We start from the raw sequence: 15544 nt of genomic DNA on the forward strand, positions 1-15544 counted from the left end.
AACTAGGGCCTTGAGAAAAATATATGAAGCCACACTTTTCAAATGTTAGACAACAAGCAGCACAGGACTATTATCTTTGAAAGAAGGAAAGTACACACACACACACACACACACACACACACACACACACACAAGGTAAAGCTCACCTTTTTCTCCTGACTAAAGACACTGTCCAGACTATGGCACAGAGAGGTGGAGACCAACCAGAACATGGTGGGTTTGCTAAACTGAGAAAGCAGGAACCAGGGCCAGGGCTGGGGAAACAGGTGGCATTTGCAGAGCACATACTCAAGAGGAAGGCTCTGTATGAAGAAGGAATTCCAGAAATCTGCAAGATCAGGAAGAAAAAAATTGCTGTGGAGCTGGGATCTGAATAGTATTTCTGAACGTTAAACAGCATTGTGAGACATATGATTTCTGACCAGCCAAATTGCCATGATCTCACCTCAGTCATTGAAATGAAATGCTAAAAACTCCCAGATATTAGGAGTAGCTCTGCTTGGACTTTAGAGTAAAGAATATTTTGGATTCACCCTAACAAAGTTGAAAAACAACTCTCAAAGTATTGTGCTGGCCAATGAGAAATTAAAGTGACAGGGGACAGTAGTAAGATGGCAGAGGAGAAAGACTTAAGCTCACCTTCTCTCACGAAAACACCAAAATTACAAGTAACTGCTGAACAATCAAAACCCAAATACATTAGTATCTACAAAAAAAGATATCCTTTACCCAAAGACAAAGAGGAAGGCATAGTGAGACAGTAATAGTGATGACTTAACAATATAAGCAATCCTATACCCACTGGGTGGGTGACCCACAGACTGGAAAATTACTATTACAGAAGCTCTGCCACAGAAGTGAGAGTTCTGAGTGCCACGGTAAGGTACCCACAACTGAAGGCCTGGCATTGGCAGGAGGAGCCTCCAGAGCATTTGGTATTGAGGGCCAGTGCAGGGGGTGGTGTGTGCAGGAGTTCCACAGGACTGGGGGACAAAGAGACTCCACTCTTGGAGGGCATATGCAAAATTCCATGTGCACTGGGTCCGGGGGCAAAACAGGGATTCCATAAGAATCTGGATCAGACCTACCTATGGGTCTTGGAGGATCTCCTGGGGAAATAGGAGGTGACTGTGGCTCACTGTGGGGGAAGGACATTGGAGGCAGAAGTCTCAGGAATAATCACCAGTGTGAGCTCCCCTGGAGGCTGCCATTTTGGAAACATATGGCCCCCACCATCAGAGCCAAAAAGCCCCAGACAAAACAACAAACAGGATGGGAACACAGCCCTACCCATCAGCAAACAGGCTGTCTAAAGTCCCCCTAGGCACATAGCCACCTAATCACACCCCAGAGACAAAGCCCCACCCATCAGAGGAACAAGACTCAGATCCAGCTAACAGTGGGCAGGCACCAATCCCTCCCATCAGGAAGTCTGTAACAAGACCCTGTACCAACTTCACCCACAGGAGGGCAGAGACCAGAAACAAGAGAGGCTACAACAATATTGCCTGAAAAAGGAAGATCACACCAAAAATTTATACAAATGAAAAGACAGAAAATTATGAGCCAGATGAAGGAACAAACAAAACAAACAGATGAAACAGCTAAGTGATCTTGAGATTAGCAACCTCCATGAAAAAGATTTTAGAGTAATGATAGTAAACATGACTCAAGCTCTTGGGAAAAAACTGGAGGCAAACACTGATAAATTACAGGAAACACTGAACAAAGAAAGAGAAGATTTAAAGATTAAACAAGCAGAGATGCAAAATAAAATAACTGAAATAAAAAATTCACTAGAAGGAACAAACATCAGAATATAGGAGGCAAAAGAATGAATAAGTGAGATGGAAAACATGCTTGTGTAAATCACTGAGGCAGAACAGAATAAATAAAAAAGAATGAAAAATAAAAACAGTCTAAAAGAACTCTAGGACAACTTTAAATGCATAAACATCTGCAATATGGGGGTGCTAGAAGGAGAGAGAAAGGGCCAGAGAAAATGCTTGAAAAGATCATACATGAAAACTTCCCTAACATGGGAAAGGAATCATTCATCCAGGAAGCACAACAAAAACCACATAAAATAATCCCAAGAAGTAACACTCTAAGATACGTATTAATCAAACTGACCAAAGTTAAAAATAAAGAGAAAATACTGAAAGCAGCTAAAGAAAATCAATGAATAACATACAAGGGAATCCTGATAAAGTTTACGAGCTGGTTTTTCAGCAGAAACTCTGCAGGCCAGAAGGGAGTGGCATGATATACTTAAAGTGATGAAAGGAAAAACCTACAACAAAGAATACTCTACCCAGCAAGGCTGTCATTCAGATTTGAAAGAGAAATCAAAAGGTTTACAGGCAAGCAAAAGATAAGAGAATTCAGCACCACCAAACCAGATTTACAACAAATACAAATACAGGAACTTCTCTAGATGGAAAAGAAAAGGCCACAAGTAGAAGCAAGAAAATTATAAATGGTAAAGGCAAATATATAGTAAAGGTAGGAAATCATCCACATAGAAATATGCTAACAAAACCAGAAATTGTGAGAAAAGGAAGGTACAAATGCAGGATACTGGAAATGCATTTGCAATTAAGAGATCAGAAACTTAAAACAATCTTGTATATATAGACACTGATATATCAATACTTGATTGTAAATGCAAACCAAAAACCTGCAATAGATATACACACAAATAAGAAACAACTTAAACACAAAACTAAAAATTGTCATCAAACCACAAAAGAAGAGAACAAGAGAAAGGATGAAAAAAGCCAAATAAAAACAAATCCAAAACAATTAACAAAATGGTAATAAGAATATAAATATCAATAATTACCTTACACGTAAATGTACTAAAAACTCCAATCAAAAGACATAGACTGGCTGAATGGATACAAAAAGAAGACCCACATATATGTTGTCTTCAAGAGACCCACTTCAGTTCTAGGGACACATACAAACTGAAAGTGAGAGGATGGAAGAAGATATTCCACACAAACAGAAATCAAAAGCTGGAGTAGCAACATTCATATCAGACAAAATTGACCTCACAATAAAGAATGTTACAAGAGACAAAGAAGGATATTACATAATGATGAAAGGATCAATCCAAGAAGATACAACAGTTGTAAACATATATGCATCCAACATAGGAGCATCTCAGTGTAGAAGGAAACCACCAACAACCTTAAAAGGAGAAAATGACAATAACACAAAAAAGTGGGGGACTTTAACGCCCCACTTACAGCAATGGACAGATCATCCAGACAGAAAATCAACAAGGAAACACAGGCCTTAAATGATGCATTAGACCAGATGGATTTAATAGACATTTATAGGATATTCCATCCAAAAGCAACAGAATATACATTCTTCTCAAGTGCACATGGAACATTCTCTAGGATAGATCACATTCAGGGCCACAAATAAAGCCCAAATAAATTTAAGAAAATTGAAATCATACTAGACAACTTTTCTGACCACAGCACTATGAGACTAGAAATCAACAAGGAAAAAAAAAAAACTGCCAAAAAAAAAAACAGGGAAACGAAACAATATGCTAATAAGCAACTAATGGATCATTGAAAGAAACCACAGAAGAAATTTAAAAATATCTAGAAGCAAATGACAACAAAGATAGAATAGTCCAAACAGCAAAGGCAGCTCTAAGAGGAAAGTTAATGGCACTACAAGCCTACCTGAGGAAACAAGAAAAAGCCCAAATAAACAACCTAACTTTGCAACCTACAGCGACTAGAGAAAGAAGAACAAACAAAACCCAAAGTTAGAAGGAAAGAAATCATAAAGATCAGAGCAGAAATAAATGAAATAGAAACAAAATGATGAAAAGATCAATGAAACAAAAAGACGACTCTTTGGAAAAGATCAACAAAACTGATAAACCCTTAGCCAGATTAATCAAGAAAAAAAAGAGAGAGCGATTCAAACTTGTAAAATTAGAAATGAAAAAGCAGTTATAATGGACATCACAGAAATACAAAGGATCATGAGACTATCCCAAGGAACTCTAAGCTGATAAAATGGACAACCTAGAAGAAATGTACAAATTCTTAGAAAGGTACAATTTTCTAAGACTAAAACCAGGAAGAAATAGAAAAGATGAATGGACTAATCACAAGTATTGAAATTGAAACTGATTTAAAAACTTCCAACAAACAAATGTCTAGGACCAGATGGCTTCACAGGAAAATTCTATCAAACATTTAGAGAAGAGTTAACACCTATTTTTTCTGAAACTACTCCAAAAAATTGCAGAAGAAGGAACTCTCCCAAACTCATTCTATGAGGCCACCATCACCCTAATACCAAAATCAGACAAGATACCACACACACACAAAAAAAAGAAAATTATAGGTCGAACATAGATGCAAAAATCCTCAACAAAATACTAGCAAACCAAATCCAGCAGTACATTAAAAGGATCACACACCATGATGAAGTGGGATTTATCCCAGGGATGCAAGGATTCTGCAGTATCTGCAAATCAATCAATGTGATCCACCACACTGATAAACTGAAGAATAAAAACCATATGATCCTCTCAACAGATGTAGAAAAAGCTTTGACAAAAATTCAACATCTATTTATGATAAAAAAAAAAACCTTTCAGAAAATGGGCATAGACGGAACTTACCTCTGCATAATAAGAGTCCATATATGACAACCCAACAGCTAGCATCATTCTCAATAGTGGAAAGCTGAAGAGAACAAGGTAAATAAGACAAGGATATCTGCTCTCAGCACTTCTATTCAAGTTTTGGAAGTCTGAGCCAAAACAATAAGAGAAGAAAAAGAAATAAAAGGAATCCAGATTGGAAAAAAAGAAGTAAAACTATCACTGCAGATGACATGACACATACCTAGACAATCCTAAGACACACCAGAAATCTGTTAGGGTTCATCAATGAATTTGGTAAAGCTTGAGGATACAAAATTAACACACAGAAATTTACTGCATCCCTATGTACTAACAGAAAAAGATCAGAAAGAGAAATTAGGGAAACAATCACATTTATCATCACATCATAAAGAATTAAATACCTAGGAATAAACCTACCTAAAGAGACAAAAGTTACATATTTGAAAACTGTAAGATGCTGATGAAAGAAATCAAAGATGTCACAAAAAGATGGAAAGGTATACCACCCTCTTGGATTAGAAGACTCAATGTTGTCAAAATGACTATACTACCCAAGGCAATTCCCAGATTCAACGCAATCCCTACCAAATTACCAATGACATTTTTCACAAAACTAGAACAAAATGTTTTAAAATGTGTTTGGAAACACAAAAGGCCATGAAGAGCCAAAGCAATCCTGAAAAAGAAAAACAGAGCTGGGGAATCTAGCTCCCTGACTTCAGACTACACTGTAGAGCTTCAGTCATCAAAAATGTATGTACTGGAACAAAAGCAAATATATAGATCAATGGAACAGGAAAGAAAGCTAGACATAAACCCACATATCTATGGTCGATTAATCTATGGCAAAGGAGGTAAAACTATCCAATGGAGAAAAGACAGACTCTTCAATAATTGGTGCTGGGAAAACTGAACAGCTACATGGAAAAGAATAAAATTAGAACACTGCCTAAGACCATACACAAAAATAAAGTCAAATTTGATTAGAGACCTAAGTATAAGACTAACTACTATAAAACTCTTAGAGGAAAACATAGGCTGAACACTGACACAAATTGTAACAATACCTTCTCAGATCCATCTCTTAAAGTAATGACAATAAAAACAAAAATAAACAAATGGAACCTAATTAAACTTAAAAGTTTTGCACAGCAAAGGAAACCATTAACAAAATGAAAAGACAACCCACAGAATGGGAGAAAAATCTCTGCGAATGAAGTGACTAACAAGGGATTAATCTCTGAAATATACATGAAACACAATATCCAAAAAAAACCAATCCAATTAAAAAATAGTCTGAAGACTTAAATAGACATTTCTCCAAAGACACACAATGGCCAAAAAGGGCATAAAAAGATGCTCAACATTACTAATTATTAGAGAAATGCAATTCAAAATTACAGGGAGGTATTATCTCACACAAGTCAGAATGGCTATCATTAAAAAGCATACAAGTAATTAAATGCTTGAGAGGGTGTAGAGAAAAGGGAACCCTCCTCCACTGTTGATGGGACTGTAAATTGGTTACAACCACTATGGAGGACAGTATGGATGTTCCTTAAAAAACTAAAAACTACCATATGATTCATCAATCCCACTCCTGGGCATATATCTAGAGAAAACCATAGTTTGAAAAGATATACACACCCCAATATTCACTGCAATACTATTTAAAATAACCAAGACATGGAAGCAACCTAAATACCCATCAGCAGATGAACAGATAAAGATTATATATATGCAGTGTGATGTTATTCAGCCATAAAAAAAGAAGGAAATAATGCCATTTGCAGCAACGTGGATGGACCTAGAGATTATCATACTAAGCGAAGTCAAATAGAGAAAGACAAACATTGAGTTATCACTTAGACATGGAATCTAAAAAAGATGCAAATGAGGGAGTTAGCGTCCTGGCTCAGGGGAAATTAATCCATGAGGATGCAGGTTCAATCCCTGGCTTCCTTCAGTTGGTCGGGGGTCTGGCATTGCCGTGAGCTGTGATGTAGGTCACAGACATGTCTCAGATCTGGTGTTGCTGTGGCTGTGGCATAGACCAGTGGCTACAGCTCTGATTCGACCCCTAGCCTGGGAACTTCCACATACCAAGAGTGCAGCCTTAAAAAGGAAAAAAAAAAAGATAAAAATAAATGTATTTACACAACAGAAACAGACTCGCAGTCTTAGAAAACAAACTAATGATTACCAAAAGGTAAGGCTTGGGGGGAGGGATAAATTAGGAGTTTTGGGTTAATATATCCATACTACTACAATAAAAAATAGATAATCAGGAGTTCCCGTGGTGGCGCAGTGGTTAACGAATCCGACTAGGAACCATGAGGTTGCGGGTTCGGTCCCTGGCCTTTCTCAGTGGGTTAACGATCCGGCGTTGCCGTGAGCTGTGGTGTAGGTTGCAGACGCGGCTCGGATCCTGCGTTGCTGTGGCTCTGGCGTAGGCCGACGGCTACAGCTCCGATTGGACCCCTAGCCTGGGAACCTCCATATGCCGCGGGAGCGGCACAAGAAATGGCAAAAAAAAGACAAAAAAAAAAAATAGATAATCAACAAGGACCTACTGTATAGCACAGAGAACGCTACTCAATATTCTGTAATAAGCTATATTGGAAAAGAATCTGAAAAATAATGGATTTATGTAAAACTGAATCACTTTGCCATATACCTGAAACTAACACAACATTGTAAATCGTGTCCTCTAATATAAAATAAAAATTAAATTAATCTGAAAAAAGCCATTGTGCATATATTTAAGCACCTCAGGGAAAATACAAACACAATGAGTGAAGTCAAGTTATATCTCAGTAGAGAAATGGAAATCATTTTTTAAGATAGAAATTAAAATTCTACATCTGAAAAAGCAACTGATAGGAAAAATGGCAAAACATGAACACAGGAAAGATAAACCAGAAGACAACGAAGGTGTTACAAACTGTAGTGGGTGGTGGGGAAACAAGGAAGAATATGAGAGAGAAAGTGGGTCTAGTCACTTATGACGGACAATGATGTGAGTAAAAGAATGTATATCTGTCTGTGCGACTGGGTCACTTTGCTGTACAGTCGAAAATTGACAGAACACTGTAAACCAGCTATAATGGAAAAAAGTAAAAATAATTTAAATAAAAGAGTGGGCTTACAAATATATCTGAATGTTTAATAAGCTTCTACATGTTCTGAACAAGTATTAAAAGGGGAAAAAACTAACTTGAAACAAACTCAACTGAACAGTATTTTAATTGAATAACATAATCACACTTAATAATTCCTATCAGACCTTAGAAATCTATACATAGAACTTCCATATGACCCTGCAATCCCACTCTTGGGCATCTATCCGGACAAAACTCTACTTAAAAGAGACACATGCACCCGCATGTTCATTGCAGCACTATTCACATAGCCAAGACATGGAAACAACCTAAATGTCCATCAACAGATGATTGGATTCGGAAGATGTGATATATATATATATATATATATATACAATGGAATACTACTCAGCCATAAAAAAGAACGACATAATACCATTTATAGCAACATGGGTGGAACTAGAGACTCTCATACTGAGTGAAATAAGTCAGAAAGACAAATACCATATGATCTGGAATCTAATATCCAGCACAAATGAAGATTTCCACAGAAAAGAAAATCATGGACTTGGAGAATAGACTTGTGGCCACCCACGGGGAGAGGAAGGGAGTGGGAGGGATTGGGAGCTTGGGGTTATCAGATACAATTTGGAATGGATTTACAATGAGATCCTGCTGAGTAGCATTGAGAACTATGTCTAGATACTTATATTGTAACAGAATGAAGGGTGGAAAAAAAATGTATACATCTTGGCCCCCATGCTGTACAGTGGAAAAATAAATTTAAAAATAAATAAATTAAAAAATAAATAAAAATAATAATAATAATTTAAAAATAAATAAAAATAATAATAATTCCTATCGGTGCACTTGTAGTAAATTCTAGAAAAGGTAATACATAATGAAAGAAAGAAGAATGGAGTTCCCATTGTGGCTCAGCAGAAATGAATCTGACTAGCATCCATGAGGACCCAGGTTTGATCCCCGGCCTTGTTCAGTTGGTTAAAGATCCAGCATTGCCAAGAGCTGTAGTGTAGGTTGCAGACACAGCTCAGATTCTGCATTGCTGTGACTGTGGTGTAGACCAGCACCAAGAGTTCTGATTCGACCCCTAGCCTGGGAACTTTCATATGCCATAGATGCGGCCCTAAAAGGACAAAAAAAGAAGTGACAGAGTTCCTATTGTGGCTTAGTGGGTTAAGGACCTGATGTTTTCTCTGCGAGGATGCAGGATCCCTGGCCTGTCTCAGTGGGTTAGGGATCTGGCGTTGCCCCAACCCGTGGCATAAGTTGGAGATACAGAATGGATCTGGTGTTACCGTAGCTGCAGCATGGGCCTGCAGATGCAGCTCCTAGTCAACCCCTAGCCTGGGAACTTACATATGCCACAGGTGTGGCCATAAAAAGAAAAAAAAAATGCCTAAAGAGGCAGGGATGGGAGGGGAAAATGAGGGATGCAGAGGTTGACTGGGAAAAGGTTTGGGGAAAACTTCCTGAGGAAATGAAAATATTTTGAATCTTGATGTAGGATGTGGATTACACAGGTTGCTACATTTGTTAAAGCTCATTCAACTGCAACACTGCATTTTAACTGTGTGTAAATCATACCTCAATTTTTTGGTAAGAAGATGGAGAAGGGCCCAGATTTATCATCGCAATGTGATAATAATCCGCTCGGTCACATCATCGCCAAGGAAGCTTTTCTCAGAATCAATACAGGAATGTACATAAAAGACACAGTTAGCAAATGTGCGGTCCTTTCCTCCCCTATCTGTGTGAAATTGCTTATAAAAATTCTTCTTAGAAAAAAGAATGTATACATGTATGTGTAACTGTACTTCTACCTGCTCTACGGTAGACAACTGACAGAACACTGTCAACCAGCTATAAGGGAAAAAATAAAAATCATTATAAAATTTAAAAAATAAAAATTCTTCTGACTTTTGCCACTTCTTTACACCTGCTAAGAATTCCCACCCTGGCCAGCCCCACCCTTAGCCATTCTAGAGTAAACAGTGATCTAAAGGAAGAGAATAAGGTCTGTCTGACCTGCTGATAGTTATTAAGAGAAACATGAGCCACCTGCCGTAAGTCTTTAAGAGCATTTATTTTTCCTATTATGAATACTCTTGTATGGTGTTTGCAAGTCCCAGACAACACAATTCACCCAGTTGGGCTGTTCTGACAAAATGCCCTTTAAAACAAAGCTCTATGTCTGCTGGAAATTTCACATATCCGAAGAGAGGGAAGGGAATGAGGAGGAAAGACATTTCTTCTGAAAAAAAAGAAAAAAAAAAACCACTTCTGCAAGGAAACCCTCATTTTAAAAATCTGTAACATCACATGTTAAAATATCTTTTACTACTGGCCGTTAAACACTACTTTGCCCAGGAATGCCATTCTGCAAAACAAACTATTACCTTATCATGTTGTCTACTCTGTTGTTTCTCTATGTACAATAACTCCTTTTTTTTTTTTTTTTTTTTGCTTTTTAGGGCCACCCTTGTACATATGGAAGTTCCCAGGCTAGGGGTTAAATTGGAGCTGCAACTGCCAGCCTACACCACAGCCACAGCAACATGGGATCCAAGCCGTGGCTGTGACCTACACCACAGCTCACAGCAACGTGGGATCCTTAACCCACTGAGCAAGGCCAGGGATCAATCAAACCTGCAACCTCATGGATGCCAGTTGGGTTCACTACCACTGAGCCACAGCAGGAATTCCCTCCAATAACACCTTAAATAAAAATGTCCAAGACTTGTCCCTAAAGATTAGACTTCAACTTTATAATCTGCACTCTATTTCTACAATCATCTGGATTCCAATACCTCAATGTAACATAAAAGCACTTTTTTACAAACGATTGTATGCTTATAATTTCCTATTGGCGTGGTCAATTCTTTTGCATTTTTTAAATAGTAACAGATGAACATTTTCTGGCAGTCAAACTAAAAAATAATTTAAAATTCACTCTACTTGTCAATGATCAACACGGGAGTCTTAGAACAACAGCACAGTTTCCCTACTTTTTCACAATCACAAGTGATATTTCAGATCAGAAAAAAAGTAGACCGGAACTTTCCCCATGTATGTCTCAAGCAGGTAAGTGAACATCCAAAAGAAACTAGAGTAACAGGTGAGGACACAAGAACAAGCTTATTTACATATTTCACAAGTTTTTACTATCATGTCAATGTGTTTCAGTCCTTCCCAACACACTAAATAAAACTAAATTTTGATACGTGGTCTTTTTTTAAGTTCAAGTTCCTGCACCTTCTTCTGAATTTCTGTAGAGTGAGGATTCTTCATTTACATGTGTCCTCTTCCGATCGTTTTACACCTATCTAGTGTTCTTACTCTGTGCTGCAGACAATAACCTCTTCTCTTTTTGCATATAAACAATATTCTGCACGAGGGGAAAGGCAACTCGGTTGTCAACAGCATCACTGGCTTATATCCACTAGATGTCAGTCGTGCAGTTAGCATCAATTTACATTCTTAATCCTGACTCAGGGAAAAAGAAATGCTATTAAATCTACCTGGGATTTGTGCAAATACACCACAGAGGCACCTAGAATTTCACAGGATAAGAACCAAGCCATGTGCCTAGAACTAGCGTTCTGCCATCAGTGAAAGGCGGGTTTTTGCCAAGTACCTTTGTTAGTTGGGGACAGTTTGTTTGAAGGCATTTGTGATGGTAATCAGCTTACAAGAAAGACGGATGTGCTGATAATTTCGGAGAGAAATGTTTTGAAAATTTTAGCTTGTAGAGGCAGGGAAGCAAAAAGCAGATAACTTCTTATACATGTAACATTCAGAATATTTCAAAGAACACCCTTCCTCCTGCTCAAAAATGCTGATCACATTGAAAATAAAAATTCCTGGAGAAATTGACTTAAGATGATGAAACTTCCTGGGTTGTTCCCACCAAAATGGCAAATTAGTTCTGTTCTTTCAGATACCTGACCTCCTCTTAAAAGTGTGAGGGAGGTTTGGAAGAAAAATTCTTAATGATCCTCATAAAATACATGTGAGACACTGTTTCTGGGGAGGCAGTAAAATGACTTTCCCCAATTCTCAAATCGTCCCAGGTCAGCTGAACATGTTAACTGCCCCATGGACTATGCAATCTCACCCCAATATCAAACATGCCACTCAATTCCTAATAAATGTGGAGGTAAAAAAAATGTTTTTAAAAGTCCATAAAGATCTTTGGGAAAGTGTTGATTTCATCGACAGTAAAATTAAGAGACTGAATTAGGTAGTCTCAATTTTTCCTCTAGCTCTACTACTTTGTGATTTTATGATGCAAACATGTTCTTTTCAAAAATAGTGGAGGTGTTCACGTTGTGGCACAGTGGGTGAAGAGTCCGACTGCCGCAGCTCAGGTTGCTCCAGAGGTGTGGGTTTAATCCCCAGTCCAGCACAATGGGTTAAAGGATCCAGAGTTACCATAGCTGCAGCATAGGTTGCAGCAGTGGCTAGGATTCAATCCCTGCCCTGGGAACTTCCATATGCCACAGATGCAGGCATTAATAATAATAATAACGAAATTCTTTCTGATGACTAGCTGTAAACTGCTAGTTTTTCTTGAAGATAGAAAAATGTAAATATATGTTGTCAGTTACGCTACTCACTGATAACCCTAATCTCTGTCTTTTGTGATCTAAAAGTTTATCATTTTCCCCCACTTCACATGCAAGGCAAGCCAAGGATTTCTTCCCCAGAATTATCTTTGTGGTTCCTCTCCTCCAATTTTTCACCCTCTCACCCCCTTCCTGGACTCTCACAGCACACAGGATCCTCTCTGACAAAATATTAGTTTGGAGATTTACTGAGATCTGATCCTGTGTAAATTGCACTGAGGACAAATTCACAGTCAGAACCTTTGGTCGTGTATTTTCTACATGTTGGAAGTGGCATCCAATGCCTTGGGGCAGGTAGCACTGCTTTTACCATAAAATCTGCAACACCTGACTTCAAAACTAAGCATGAAATAAGCAGGCCATCTGAGGACCACACATGCTGGGAGGAACAGGAGACAGAGCCAACATACACCTAAATATGAGTATCATCCCTTTTCTGGACACACTGGATCCCTTTTCTGGATCGTGTATTCACTCCACTTTGCAACAAATATATATCTGCTGCTACGTGCCTGGCACTGTGCTGCACACTAACGGGGAAGCTGTAAGACAGGCGTATGTAGAATATTCTCAAAGAATCTGGAGTCTGCTGGAGGATCGTGATGAATTAAATCACATGAGGGTCCCAAGGGAAATAAAGTCAGTGGAAGGGTCATTTCAATGACAACATTGCAATAGTATGGTCATCAGAATAAATATAGCAATACTGCACAGAACAGGAAGGCGGACTCTGCCAAGGACATGTCCCAAATCGCAGGATGGTTGCCATGTTGATCCAGAACTGTAGTTCCGGGGACGGTCAGGTGCATGGACGGGCACTTCTAGAGCATTCCGTCACTCTTAGAATTCTGGGAGCCTGGTTGAACCTGAGGAGTAAATTGCTCAGGGCACAGATTCTAGCCCACTGTTTTCATCATGTGTTTAATTTTTATTTCCTCAGAAACCTTACCAAAGGATGTTACCACCTGCCCCAAAGAGGGAGAACTGAGGTGAAAAGCCATCCCTCTTTCCTTTACACTTTCGATGTTAGACTCCCTAGGAAAGACTTTAAGGAGAAAACCCTGGAAGAGCTCGAAGTCAATCCTGCTGTCACTTTGCACAACGTATAGAGGAGAAAGTAGCTAATAGACTGTCAGGAGGGAGAAGTTTATTAAACCAAGCAATTAGCCCTTTACTTTAAAGGGCTGCGGTGAGACTCAGTGAAGCCCGGCACACAAGGTGATTTAGGCTTCTTGAAAGGAAGGACAAAGCATTTGGGGCAGTAGAAATAAAGGCACAAAGATTTAATGAACATCTGTCTAGCACTTTCCCCTTGGTAAGTGGCTGTCGCTTATTTTATTAGCTCCCGCAGTCACCCTGTTAAACAGCGGGGCAGATACACGTCTTTCTGTGATCCCCGAAGGTGGGTCACCTGAGTCACAATGAAACCCACCCTCCACTGTGAGTTTACAACAATGCACAGGGATGGGGGCGGGGCACTGGTGCGGCAGACAACCCATCAGCCCCCACCCCAACCCCACCATGCTCCGCAAACGAAGGATGCTAGCCAGAACCCGAGGGGAAGAACTTTGAAGGGAGACTCTCAGCAGGCAGATTGAGGAGGCATGAGACAAACATGAGCCTCAGCAGGTTAAAATGACTGGATGAAGACAGACAGCATTTTCTCATAAACAGTTTTTAAAGCAAGGAAAGGGTTGAGGGCCATGGCCTTTGTTGAAGTCCCACTATTTGCAAGGAGCATTCTAGGTGCTGAGCAAGCCTGACCTCATTTCATTCCCACCGCAGCCCTATAAGGCTCTATCCTGGCTTCAGTTTTATACAAGAAGACACTGAGTCTCAGAATTTAAGTCACCTACTGAGGTTACCTGGCTTCGGGAAGATACAAAGCCTGAATTTGAATTCAGATTTCTCTTTTCAAAAGTTTGTGTGTTTGGTGGGAATGTAAATTGGTGCAGCCATGGTGAAAAACAGTATGGAGGTTTCTCAAAAACAAAAAATAGAACTGCCATATGGACCCAGCAATTCTGCTCCTGGGTATATATTAGAGAAAGAAAAAAACAAACAAACAAACATTAATTTCAAAAGACACATATGCACCCCAGTGTTCCTAGCAGCATTGTTTACAATTGCCAAGGTGTGAAAGGAACCTAAGCACCCCCCAACTGATGAATGGATGAATAAAATGTAAATATATACAGTGAAATAATTCTCAGTGATAAGAAGGAATGAAATGTTACCATTTGCAGCGACATAGATGGACTTGGAGGGTTTGCGCTAAGTGAAATTAAGTCAGGGAGAGAAAGACACACACTGTATGATCTCACTTATATATGGAATCTAAAAAATACAAAAAACTAGTGAATATGAAAAAGAGAAGCAGACTCACAGAGAACAAACTAGTGGTTACCATGGAGCAGGGGCAATTCAAAGGTTGGGGGAAGGAAGGTACAAACTTTTGGTTATAAGATAAACTCAAGGATGTACTGTACAACACAGGGAATATAGCCAATATTTTGTAATAACTGTTAATGGAGTGGAACCTTTAAAAATTGTATTAAAAAAAAACTAAATAAAATTTGTAATTTTTTAAAACTATTTATGTTGTTGCCCATCCTACTATGTTTATTGTTGGGGTTTATCCCATAGTACACCTCTAGTTTTTTAAAGAAATTTAGTATACATTTTTAGAACTAAAACCATGTTTGCTAGATCCTGAGATACTTCAAGTTGCTTCCTGTCAAGTTGACCAAAGAGACATTGATGAAATTGTTCAAATACTTTATTCAAAAAGCAATGAGATTCATGGACACAAGCTCTTACATAATAGAATATAATAGGATATCTAAATAAGAAACTGAGCAACTTGGATAATCTAAACTTTTTAATTACCTGAACGAACTCATGCTTTTAAAAGATGAGGCAAATATTGGGATATCAGCTTGTTCATATCACTTAACTAATTTGATTAACCTTCCAAGGAAAGATGCAAGATAAGTATTAGAAAAATGTGCATGTATCATAAATGTATCCACAAAGAAAATATTTGTAGCAATATGCATCATTCTATGACAGGTATCTAGATTTTCGTTTCTCTTAAACCTTAAATTACATTCTTGGAGTCCCAT

This window comes from Sus scrofa, chromosome 10 (assembly GCF_000003025.6).
Source record: "Sus scrofa isolate TJ Tabasco breed Duroc chromosome 10, Sscrofa11.1, whole genome shotgun sequence".
Classification (NCBI taxonomy): Eukaryota; Metazoa; Chordata; class Mammalia; order Artiodactyla; family Suidae; genus Sus; species Sus scrofa.